This window comes from Dipteris shenzhenensis, chromosome 28 (genome assembly GCF_047967505.1).
Source record: "Dipteris shenzhenensis isolate YYH24624 ecotype China chromosome 28, Dip_SZ_1.0, whole genome shotgun sequence".
Classification (NCBI taxonomy): domain Eukaryota; kingdom Viridiplantae; phylum Streptophyta; class Polypodiopsida; order Gleicheniales; family Dipteridaceae; genus Dipteris; species Dipteris shenzhenensis.
Genome location: NC_141623.1, coordinates 51,167,090 through 51,178,185, shown reverse-complemented (window position 1 = coordinate 51,178,185; position 11,096 = coordinate 51,167,090). Strand labels below are relative to the sequence as shown.

Genomic DNA, 11,096 nt, shown 5'->3' with positions numbered 1-11,096 from the left:
TCACGAGGGCAAAGTTTCCCTTTTCTCTTTTTCACCTTTTTCTCTTTTCCTTGCTCCCCGGTTTGGTCCCCTACTAGGATCCCCAAAGTATCACACTTGATCTCTCGGAGTTGTCACGACTTACTGACTGGAACCTCTGCTGGTCGGAGTGTCCTTCACCTTCACAAAGATGCTTGAGCCCTTCAGCTGCTCAAAAGAAGAGCCTGGATCTCTCCCCGAGAGCTACAGTCATGAAGGTCCTCTCTTTCCCAAATCTTTGGCTGAACTGCCGTGAAGCAAAACTATCGCCCGAGGTTTGTTCCAGAAACTCAACACGAGAGGGGAAACACTCTTGTGAAACCTGTTCTTCAAAACTCCTTCAGTGGCTAGTTATAACTAACTAAACTTAGTTAGGACTAAGTTTAGCAGAACTGCCAAAGAAGTTGGCCCCGCCGCCAAAGTTGGCCGAACCGCCAAAAGGAAGGGCCAGCCGCTGGGATCGAACGTGAGTCATGGAGTTAACCATGCGCGAGCTCTAAGTTGGGCTAACCAAGGGGGCGACTCGTAGGTATTACCTATAGTAGTCTCCCACTTGGTTATATATCGTCCCTGCTTCACCACGCACCCAAAAGCTTCCTTCGCTCCATAGTCGACCTACGGATTCGAACCCGCGACCCACGCATCGAGGAATCGCCATGCTAACCACGCAGCCGACCACTCCGGTTAGTGTAACGAGTGGCGCCAACTTAGTTATAAGTCATCCTCGTTTGAAGGGCAAAAGGGGGTCGGCCCCCTCGTCGGCTCGCGACCTGTTCCCCAACGCCGGAATCGAACCCTGAACTACCTGGCTAATGCACGGAATACCTCACGGCCCAGCTAGCCACCGGGGCCGTGGCCTTGCTTGACCCATAAGGCGCACCTTATAGCTATATAGAAGCTTTTGGCTTCTAAGCTATGGCGCGCTCGTCGCCTCCATGCACACGTCGAACCGTCGAATGGGCGCGTCGCACTTCTTCTCTAGGCCCTGGGGTATCCGCAGATGAGAGGAGATCGGTGACGAAGCTTGCAGTTGAGCGTGAGATCGCTTCTCGTGGATTCCGTCGCCTCCGTCGAGTTCCGGCACGAACTTCCATCAAGGCCGCGAATTTCCGTCGGGGCGGGCGCGGACGATCCACGACTTCGCTATTATCGTGGGCTCGGCCACGTGATCGTGTCGCGGGGGTACTCCTTTGGACCAAGGAGCTCCTTGAATGGAGCCTTAGAACCCCTAGGATGAGCCTCCCCGTCCGAAGCGCGACGGAACTGCAATTCCGTCCGCTTCCGTCGGTGGGAGACGAGGTCTCAGACGACCAGCTCTCTAAGGTCTGAGCTTCGCACTTCCTGCCACTTCGCCAGGGGGATATTCGGAAAGGTCCCCAAGCCTCCACGAGTTCTGGGACCAAATGATCCCCTACGCTCCTCACACGGCTCTCTGTATCGATGACGAAGCTTCATGAGAGAATAATGCGACGATCACCCCGACCTCCACAGACTTCCGTTCGCAATGCCCTTTCGTGGGCTTCTACCCCAAGCCAAGGGGAAGCCCTGGCTCAAAGGGTAACCGTTGCTTTCACCTGCAGACTGCAAACTCGTCGAAGGGGAGGGGAGACGAACAATGCATCACAAAGACCTTCATTTGACAAACCAAAACGACGCCCAGCTCTTGGTATTCAAAAAGAAGGAGGCCCTGTGGTCAAAACGCCACAGGGCAGATTACATTGTAGAAGAAGAAGCAAAGCTCACACTCCCTCCCTCAGGATTACAAAGAGCTCTCAGCTCTGCAGATTCTCTCCCAGCTCTGTTCTTCTCACCATTCTGGCCTGAGTCTCTTTGGTATCTTCTGTGTTCTGAGTTCTCTTCAGTCTTCTCTGCTCTCTTGCTCTGCTAAATCCTGCGTGTGTGTGTGAGTTGTTTTGTATTTTGGAGGGAGTTCTCTCCCTTGACTCCAACGTTCAGCCGCCTTCATTAAGGCTTCTTGTCCTCCATGGTACCTTCTCTCCAACAGCCACCTTGAGGGCCAATCAATTCAAAATCACGTTTGAATTGAGCCTCCTCAAGGCCAAGGTTGGGTCCAACCTCACCATGGGCTGCTCCCCTTGCTTAGGTGGAAGGATGTCAAGGGTCACCATTCCCTTAACCCAAGAGATGTTGCCGAAGTCGAGTCCAAAAGGAGGTTGATGAAGGAGGGATGGACTGGGCTCAGTCCCTTGTCAACGGGCCACCCGTTACATTCCCCCCCTATACTCTTGCTCCCTCGCTTCTTTGAAAAGGGGTGTGACTCATTGTAGCTGCACACGATGTCCACGAACCGCCATAGGGAAGGTTCCGTCCTCCACGATTCTCCACTTGAAGGCTGCTCCCTCCAGTGACAAAGGTACAACCTGTTAGACCCCCGAACTGGTTCGGTCTATCACGGTGTGCCATGATGCTCTCGAGGTCTTCACCTTCTCCTTGATCCATTACTAGGGCTGGACCTCTATCCCGCTGCTCCTGATCTGGATTCTCTTTCTGACCTTTACCCAGCTGCTCCTGGGCAGATCTCAGCCTTTTTTTCCACTCCTTGTGGATGGCTCCTCCTGCTGGAGCTGCTCCCCCTGTAGAAGATGGTACTGATGCAACAGGAGCTCGCAGCTCACTGTCACCTTCATCAGCTTCAGCTTGCCCACCATGGTGGCAAGTCTTTATATAGGCATCTATACCCACATTCTCTTGTTGTTCCAACCTTTCAGATGCCTTGGTTGGAGGGTCTCTTTCTGAGCATACCTTCATTTCCTGTTCATCCTCCCGTTTAGGAAGAAGCTCCTTTGGAAGCTCTTTGGGTAGGATCTCCGTGTCCTTCCCCATTAACCCTTGTATCTCTTTTGGCATGTGTTCCACAGACGGAACTGAGATCTGTTCATGCTCTTCCATGATCACACTAGGTGGGCTGTACTGCCTGTCCTGACTGGTTCCTGCAATGGCATAGCTGAGAGGAGTTGGGGCAAGGTACCTCCCGTTTGCTTTGAGGCTTTTACCACCTCCCAACCTTCATCCTTGCAGAAGACCAGCTGCTCATCATGGCTGTTGATCAAGACCCTGTTGGCCCTCAACCACGTTTGCCCGAACACCATGTCGAAGTCATCCATCTCCACTATAGAGAATTCTGCCTTGTGAGAGCAGCCTCCCACCTTGATGCTTACTCCTCTAGCCACCTTGACCACTGCTTGCCCTGGAGTGTTTACTGTCTTCATGACTTTGCCTTCATAGAATTCAGCTCTCAGCCCGATCTCCTTGTCTTTCTTGGGGGTGATGAAGTTATGGCTAGCTCCACTATCCACCATAGCCCTCACGGACTGTCCGTTTATGGTAACAGTAATGAACAACAGCCCGGATGCTACCTTATCTTCATTCAAAGGCCCTAGAAGCTGACGGGGTGTCATAGTTTGAGTGGGCTGCCCATCCTCAGTTTCCTAGATGGTCTGAAGTGACTGTCTCATAGGGCAGTCCCGGGCAAAATGGGCTCCCGTACATATGTAACAGCCACTCCCTTTTGGTGCTGAAAGGCTTGATGACGCTTTGGCTGATCCCACACTACTCTTGGGCTGAACAGTACCTGCTGTACTTTTACCTTTTTGAGCAGCAGTAACTTCCGGTTTGGCCTGCTCAACTGGACTCTCTCCCATAGGACGGTACTTCCTCTTGGAGCCAAACCTCTTGAACTTTTTCTTCTCGAAAGGGGAAGCCCCTTGTTCACTTGGTTTGGACTTGGCATGGCCTTGTTTCTCTCCACCGTGCTGCTTCTCTTGCCAATCGGTGAGGCGGTCCGCTACCTCGCATGCTTCCGCCACGGTCTTCACATGCTCCCTCATGAGTTCATCATGTGCCCAAGGCCTCAGCCTTTTGATGAAGTAGTACAACCGATTGGCCTCACTCATCTCCTTGATTTGTAGCATGAGAGAGGAGTGAGCTTTGATGAAGTCCCTCAAGGTTCCGATGGGCTTGAGACTGTTCAAGGCATCCCGGGCCTTCCATTCGATGTCGGAGGGTAGAAACTGTAATCTCAGCCTTTGTGAGAGTTCCTCCCACGTAGAAATCGTGTAGGTGTTGCGGTGGGTTCTCTCATCCTCTTTGTAGTTCCTCCACCAAAGCTTGGCATCATCCACCAAATAGGTTGAGGCATGGAGCACTTGCTCTTGGGGCTCGGTGATCTTGGCAAGGGAAAGGTATTGCTGCATATCATATATAAAATTCTCCAATAACTTGACTTCCCATGCGCCCGTGTATGGTTCGGGCTCCTTGAGTTTGATCCGATGCTTCCCAAGTGGTCCAGCTCCATCATCCTTGATCAGCTTGCTCATCACATGGGCAAGCTCTATCTTGGCTTCCGAGAGTTGCTGCTGTAGCAGCCCCTGGCTAGTCTGCAGCTCTGTTAGAGCATGCTCTATGGCCTCAAGCCTCGCTTCGTGTTCACGGAACTTGATTTTAGTTCTGCTCCTGGTATTGCTGGGCTCAGCACCTGCTATTTCATTGGAGTCATCCATGAAAAATGTCCTTCAGATGAGCTGAACTGTCGGGGTGAGAGAAAACTGTCAACTCCTATCAAGCTGATACCTTCAGGTGGGACTGACTCAGCTCAGTCCTTCAGCTCTGATACCACTGTCACGAGGGCAAAGTTTCCCTTTTCTCTTTTTCACCTTTTTCTCTTTTCCTTTGCTCCCCAGTTTGGTCCCCTACCGGGATCCCCAAAGTATCACACTTGATCTCTCGGAGTTGTCACGACTTACTGACTGGAACCTCTGCTGGTCGGAGTGTCCTTCACCTTCACAAAGATGCTTGAGCCCTTCAGCTGCTCAAAAGAAGAGCCTGGATCTCTCCCCGAGAGCTACAGTCATGAAGGTCCTCTCTTTCCCAAATCTTTGGCTGAACTGCCGTGAAGCAAAACTATCGCCCGAGGTTTGTTCCAGAAACTCAACACGACAGGGGAAACACTCCTGTGAAACCTGTTCTTCAAAACTCCTTCAGTGGCTAGTTATAACTAGCTAAACTTAGTTAGGACTAAGTTTAGTAGTACTGCAAAAGAAGTTGGCCCTGCCGCCAAAGTTGGCCAAACCGCCAAAAGGAAGGGCCAGCCGCCGGGATCGAACGTGAGTCGTGGAGGTAACCATGCGCGAGCTCTAAGTTGGGCTAACCAAGGGGGCGACTCATAGGTATTACCTATAGTAGTCTCCCACTTGGTTATATATCGTCCCTGCTTCACCACGCGCCCAAAAGCTTCCTTTGCTCCACAGTCGACCTACGGATTCGAACCCACGACCCACGTGTCGAGGAATCGCCATGCTAACCACGCAGCCGACCACTCGGTTAGTGTAACTAGTGGCGCCAACTTAGTTATAAGTCATCCTCGTTCGAAGGGCAAAGGGGGGTGGGCCCCCTCGTCGGCGGCTCGCGACCTGTCCCCCAATGATGGAATCGAACCCTGAACCACCTGGCTAATGCACGGAATACCTCACGGCCCAGCTAGCCACCGGGGCCGTCGCCTTGCTTGACCCATAAGGCGCACCTTATAGCTATATAGAAGCTTTTGGCTTCTAAGCTATGGCGCACTCGTCGCCTCCATGCACACGTCAAACCGTCAAACGGGCGCGTCGCACTTCTTCTCTAGGCCCTGGGGTATCCGCAGACGAGAGGAGATCGGCGACGAAGCTTGCAGTTGAGTGTGAGATCGCTTCTCGTGGAATCCGTCACCTCCGTCGAGTTCCGGCACGAACTTCCGTCAAGGCCGCAAATTTCCGTCGGGGCGAGCGCGGATGATCCACGACTTCGCTATTATCGTGGGCTCGGCCACGTGATTGTGTCGCGGGGGTACTCCTTTGGACCAAGGAGCTCCTTGAATGGAGCCTTAGAACCCCTAGGATGAGCCTCCCCGTCCGAAGCGCGACGGAACTGTAGTTCCGTCTGCTTCCGTCGGTGGGAGACAAGGTCTCAGACGACCAGCTCTCTAAGGTCTGAGCCTCGCACTTCTTGCCACTTCGCCAGGGGGATATTCGGAAAGGTCCCCAAGCCTCCACGAGTTCTGGGACCAAATGATCCCCTACGCTCCTCACACGGCTCTCTGTATCGACGACGGAGCTTCCTGAGAGAATAATGCGACGATCACCCCGACCTCCACAGACCTCCGTTCGCAACGCCCTTTCGTGGGCTTCTACCCCAAGCCAAGGGGAGGCCCTGGCTCAAAGGGTAACCGTTGCTTTCACCTGCAGACTGAAAACTCATCGAAGGGGAGGGGAGACGAACAATGCATCACAAAGACCTTCATTTGACAAACCAAAACGATGCCCAGCTCTTGGTATTCAAAAAGAAGGAGGCCCTGTGGTCAAAACGCCACAGGGCAGATTACATTGTAGAAGAAGAAGCAAAGCTCACACTCTCTCCCTCAGGATTACAAAGAGCTCTCAGCTCTGCAGATTCTCTCCCAGCTCTGGTCTTCTCACCATTCTGGCCTGAGTCTCTTTGGTATCTTCTGTGTTCTGAGTTCTCTTCAGTCTTCTCTGCTCTCTTGCTCTGCTGAATCCTGCATGTGTGTGTGAGTGGTTTTGTATTTTGGAGGGAGTTCTCTCCCTTGACTCCAACGTTCAGCCGCCTTCATTAAGGCTTCTTGTCCTCCATGGTACCTTCTCTCCAACAGCCACCTTGAGGGCCAATCAATTCAAAATCCCGTTTGAATTGAGCCTCCTCAAGGCCAAGGTTGGGTCCAACCTCACCATGGGCTGCTCCCCTTGGTTAGGTGGAAGGATGTCAAGGGTCACCATTCCCTTAACCCAAGAGATGTTGCCGAAGTCGAGTCCAAAAGGAGGTTGATCATGGACTGGGCTCAGTCCCTTGTCAGCGGGCCACCCGTTCGTGGCATCGGGACGTTGTGGGTGATCGGGTGACATTGCGCGTGGCATCAAGACGTTGCACGACGGGGTCCTTGACGATGCGTGCACGCGGGTATCAGGGTGTGCGCGACAGGAGGGCATCGGTCGAGCGTATTGGGTGAGGTCGGGGTCAGGGATACCAAGGAGTGGCAAGACCGCTAACCTCGGGGGCAAAAAGGGTGCAGCACCAGGACTTCCCGGGAGGTCACCCATCCCAGTACTGTTCTGGCCCAAGCGCGCTTAACTGCGGAGTTCTGATGGGATCCGATGTATTAGCGCTGGTGTGACCACACCATGACAAATAACCGTGAGAAATCAGTATTGTCTTATTTTGTAAAGGGGGGGGGCGCAATGGGGGATACGCGACATGCGCGCAAGGGGGGGCGCATGCGCACAACTGGGATGGGCGGGTGGGGGGGGCGCATGGGTGCAAGGGGGGATGGTGGGGAGGATGCGCACAAGGGGGGATGAGGGAAGGGGGAGGAGGGGGGGGCATGGGTGCAAGGGGGGATGGGGGGGAGGATGCGCACAAGGGGGGATGAGGGAAGGGGGGGGTGGGGGGCATGCATGCACGGGGGGATTGGGGGGGGGGGCGCATGGGTGCAAGGGGGGATGAGGGTGTAACGGGTGGCCCGTTGACAAGGGACTGAGTCTCAGTCCATCCCTCGTTCATCAACAACCTTTTTGACTCGACTTCGGCAACATCTCTTGGGTCAAGGGAATGGTGACCCTTGACATCCTTCCACCTAACCAAGGGGAGCAGCCCATGGTGAGGTTGGATCCAACCTTAGCCTTGAGGAGGTTCAATTCAAACAGGATTTTTGAATTGATTGGCTCTCAAGGTGGCTGTTGGAAAAGAAGGTACCAAGAAGCCTTAATGGCAGCTGAACGTTGGAAAAAGAGAAAGACTCCCTCCAAACACACGCAGGATTCAGAGGGATCCAGGCAGAGCCAGAAGAGCAGACTGAGACGTCGTCAGGGTAGTGACAGTGAGCAGAGAGCTCCTGTTGTATCTGAGAGAGTGTGAGCTTTGCTTCTGATCAATGTAATCTGCCCTGTGGCGTTTCGACCACAGGGCCTCCTTCCTTTTGAATACCATAATATACGAGAGTGTTTGGTGTTATGGAAGAGAAGGTTTTTGAGTGGCATTGTTCGTTTCCCCCTCCCCTCGTTGAGTGTGTTGACTGCAGGTGACGAGCAAGGTTTCCCTTCCAGCCAAGGCTTCCCCAGGGCTTGGGGTAGAAGCCCTCGAAAGGGTGCTACGAACGAAAGCCTGTGGGAGGCACAGGACGCGTCGCCATGCTCGCTTGAAGAAGGACGTCGGCGATGCAGAGGGCCGTGTGAAGAGTGTAGGGAACCTTTTGGTCCCAGAATTCGTGGAGGCCTGGGGACCTTCCCGAATATCCCCCTGACGAAGTCTGGTGGGCCGAGGAGCTCGGACCCGAGCGCAGTGGGCGACTGAGCTCCCGCCATCCATTGACGGAAACGGACGGAACTGCAGTTCCGTCGCGTCCCCGACGTGGAGGCTCAGTTCAGAAGCTCGAAGGCTCCATTCAAGGAAGCCTTTGGTACAAGGGAGCATCCCTTCGACACGATCATCGAGCCGGGGCTGTGATATTAGCGGAGCCCCCGTTTGTGTGCGCCAGCTGAACGGAGTTAGGGAGCGGTGACGGAAACCCGTCGACGGAAGCCGACAGAAAGAGACGAAAAGTCGGGAGAAGATCATACGATCGATCGTCGGCATCTTAGCTTGCACCCGCGCGTTTGTGGAAGCTCCAGGAGCTACAGAAGGCAAGCGACGCTATAGTTCGTCGATTCGACGTGTGCATGGCGCCGGTCGATGCGCCATAGCTTGGAAGCCAGAAGCTTCTATATAAGCATATGCTACGCCTTCTATCTCAAGCAAGGCCACGGCCCGGGAGGCTAGCCGAGTCGTGAAGGGTTCCGTGCATATAGCCTGGAGGTGCAGGGTTCGATTCCGGCGGTGGGGAGGCAGGTCGCGAGCCAACGAGGGGGCCAACCCCCTTTTGCCCTTCGAACAAGAATAGCTTATAGCTAAGGTGGTGCGCTTAGTTACACCAACCGAGTGGCCGGCGGCGTGGTTAGCTTGGTGATTCCTCGAGCAGGAGGTTGCGGGTTCGAATCCTTCGTGGGGACTGTGGAAGTGGAAATCCTTTTGGGGGCGCGTGGAGGAGCGAAGACGAGCTATAAGCTAGTGGGGGTCTTTGGTAATCAATACCGACGACCCGCCCTCTTGGTTAGCTCAACCTAAAGCTCTGCATGTATTTACCTCCAGGTCCTGCGTTCGAGTCCCGGCGGCTGGCCATTGTTTTTGGCGGTTAGGCCAGATTTGGCGGCAGGGCTAAATCTTTTAGCGGTTCTGCTAGACTTAGCTGGGGCTAAGTTTGGCTAGTCATAACTAGCCACTAAAGGAGTTTTGGAGAACAGGTTTCACAGGTGCCTTCCCCCCTCTTGTTTGGAGTTTCTGGAGCAAGGGTGGAGCATTGGCGGTGCTTCACGGAGATTCAGCAAGCGGTCTTGGAAACGAGGGGATTTCAGACTGTAGCTCTCGGGAAGAGATCCAGGCTCTTCTTTTGAACATCCCGGGGACTCCAGCACCTTTGTGAAGGTGAAGGACACTCAGTCCAGCAGGGGTTCCAGCCCGTAAGTCAGTGACAACTCCGAGAGGTCAAGTGTGGTACTTTAGAGATCCCGATAGGGGACCAAACCGGGGAGCAAAGGAAAAGAGAAAAAAAAGTGGAAAGTTTGGAGAGAACTTTGCCCCCGCGTGACAGAGGGGGGGGGGGCGACAATGGGCGATGGGGTGCGGGTGGGCATGCGCACAAGGGGGGGTGTTGGGGGGAGGGGGGGTGCACAGGCGCACAGGGGGGGGCAAGGGGGGGATGCGCGCAAGGGGGGGTTGGGGGGGGGTGCGCATGCGCACAAGGGGGGGTTTGGGGGGGGGGGGGGCATGTACCCGCAGCCTCCATTCGCTTCCCTCCCAGCAATTTCAAGCACTTTTTAACTCTCTTTTCAAAGTCCTTTTCATCTTTCCCTCGCGGTACTTGTTTGCTATCGGTCTCTTGCCCGTATTTAGCCTTGGATGGAATTTACCACCCGCTTAGGGCTGCATTCCCAAACAGCCCGACTCGCCGATGGCGCCTCGCGAAGCAACAGGGTCCGAGCTCGACGGGGCTCTCACCCTCTCCGACGCCCCTTTCCAGGGGACTTGGGCCCGGTCCGTTGCAGAGGACGCCTCTCCAGACTACAATTCGCATGGCGAGGCCGCACGATTCTCAAGCTGGGCTCTTTCCAGTTCGCTCGCCGCTACTAGGGAAATCCTCGTTAGTTTCTTTTCCTCCGCTTAGTGATATGCTTAAACTCGGCGGGTAGCCTTGCCTGATCTGAGGTCCATGTTCCAATACGGGGGGAGCTCGTCGGCACCCCCCGCGAGCCTGATCTCGGCACGTGCACCTCCGAGCGATTCGTCAGCAAACTGTCGCCCCGTGAGGGGCGGTGCGGACCACCCTTGCGATGCCTCGCCACTCGGTGCCACCGATCCATTTCAGCCGACCGCACCGCCCCGGAGGGGCATCACGGACGGCCAGCTCCGCCGCTCGGCCCCCCTCAAAGAGGAGGGGTGAGGGGCGTGGTTGTGGTGAGGACGCTTAGATAGGCATGCCCTTGGACAAGCCGCGGGCGCAAGTTGCGTTCAAGACTCGATAATTCGCGGAATTCTGCAATTCACACTATGTATCGCATTTCGCTGCGTTCTTCATCGTTGCAAGAGCCAAGATATCCGTTGCTGAGAGTCGTTTTTACTCGTGTTACGTCCTCCACGAGGGAGGGAGATCAGACCGTTGCATTTCTTCGGTGCCTCGCACCCCCCGCGAGGGGGGCAGAAGGTTTATCATGCGGCCCCATGTCGAGGCACGGAGGAGGGGGGCTGCCCGCACGGCGGACGGGGGAAGATCCCCGCCCCGCTGCGTGGCCGATGGGCCGCCCCGGCTTGATGCCACGCCCACTTTCGCCCGGCTCCAACGAGGAGCGTGGCACCGGTGGTCGCGCCTCCGAGCGCGGCCCCTCGACGTTACGTCCACGGTTCACGGTGTTTCTCACGGATGTGTGTCAATGATCCTTCCGCAGGTTCACCTACGGAACCTTATTACGATTCTCCTTCCT

The 11,096-nt window shown here is 55.0% G+C and overlaps 2 non-coding genes across 2 annotated transcripts; both read right to left on the bottom strand.

Moving 5' to 3' along the window:
• Positions 1-7,090: 7,090 nt before the first annotated feature.
• Positions 7,091-7,209, bottom strand: LOC147883695 (5S ribosomal RNA). The gene has a single exon (XR_015543838.1). It is a non-coding gene; the product is annotated as a 5S ribosomal RNA (ribosomal RNA).
• A 3,367-nt stretch (positions 7,210-10,576) lies between these two features.
• Positions 10,577-10,728, bottom strand: LOC147883694 (5.8S ribosomal RNA). The gene has a single exon (XR_015543836.1). It is a non-coding gene; the product is annotated as a 5.8S ribosomal RNA (ribosomal RNA).
• Between the last annotated feature and the right edge of the window lie 368 nt (positions 10,729-11,096).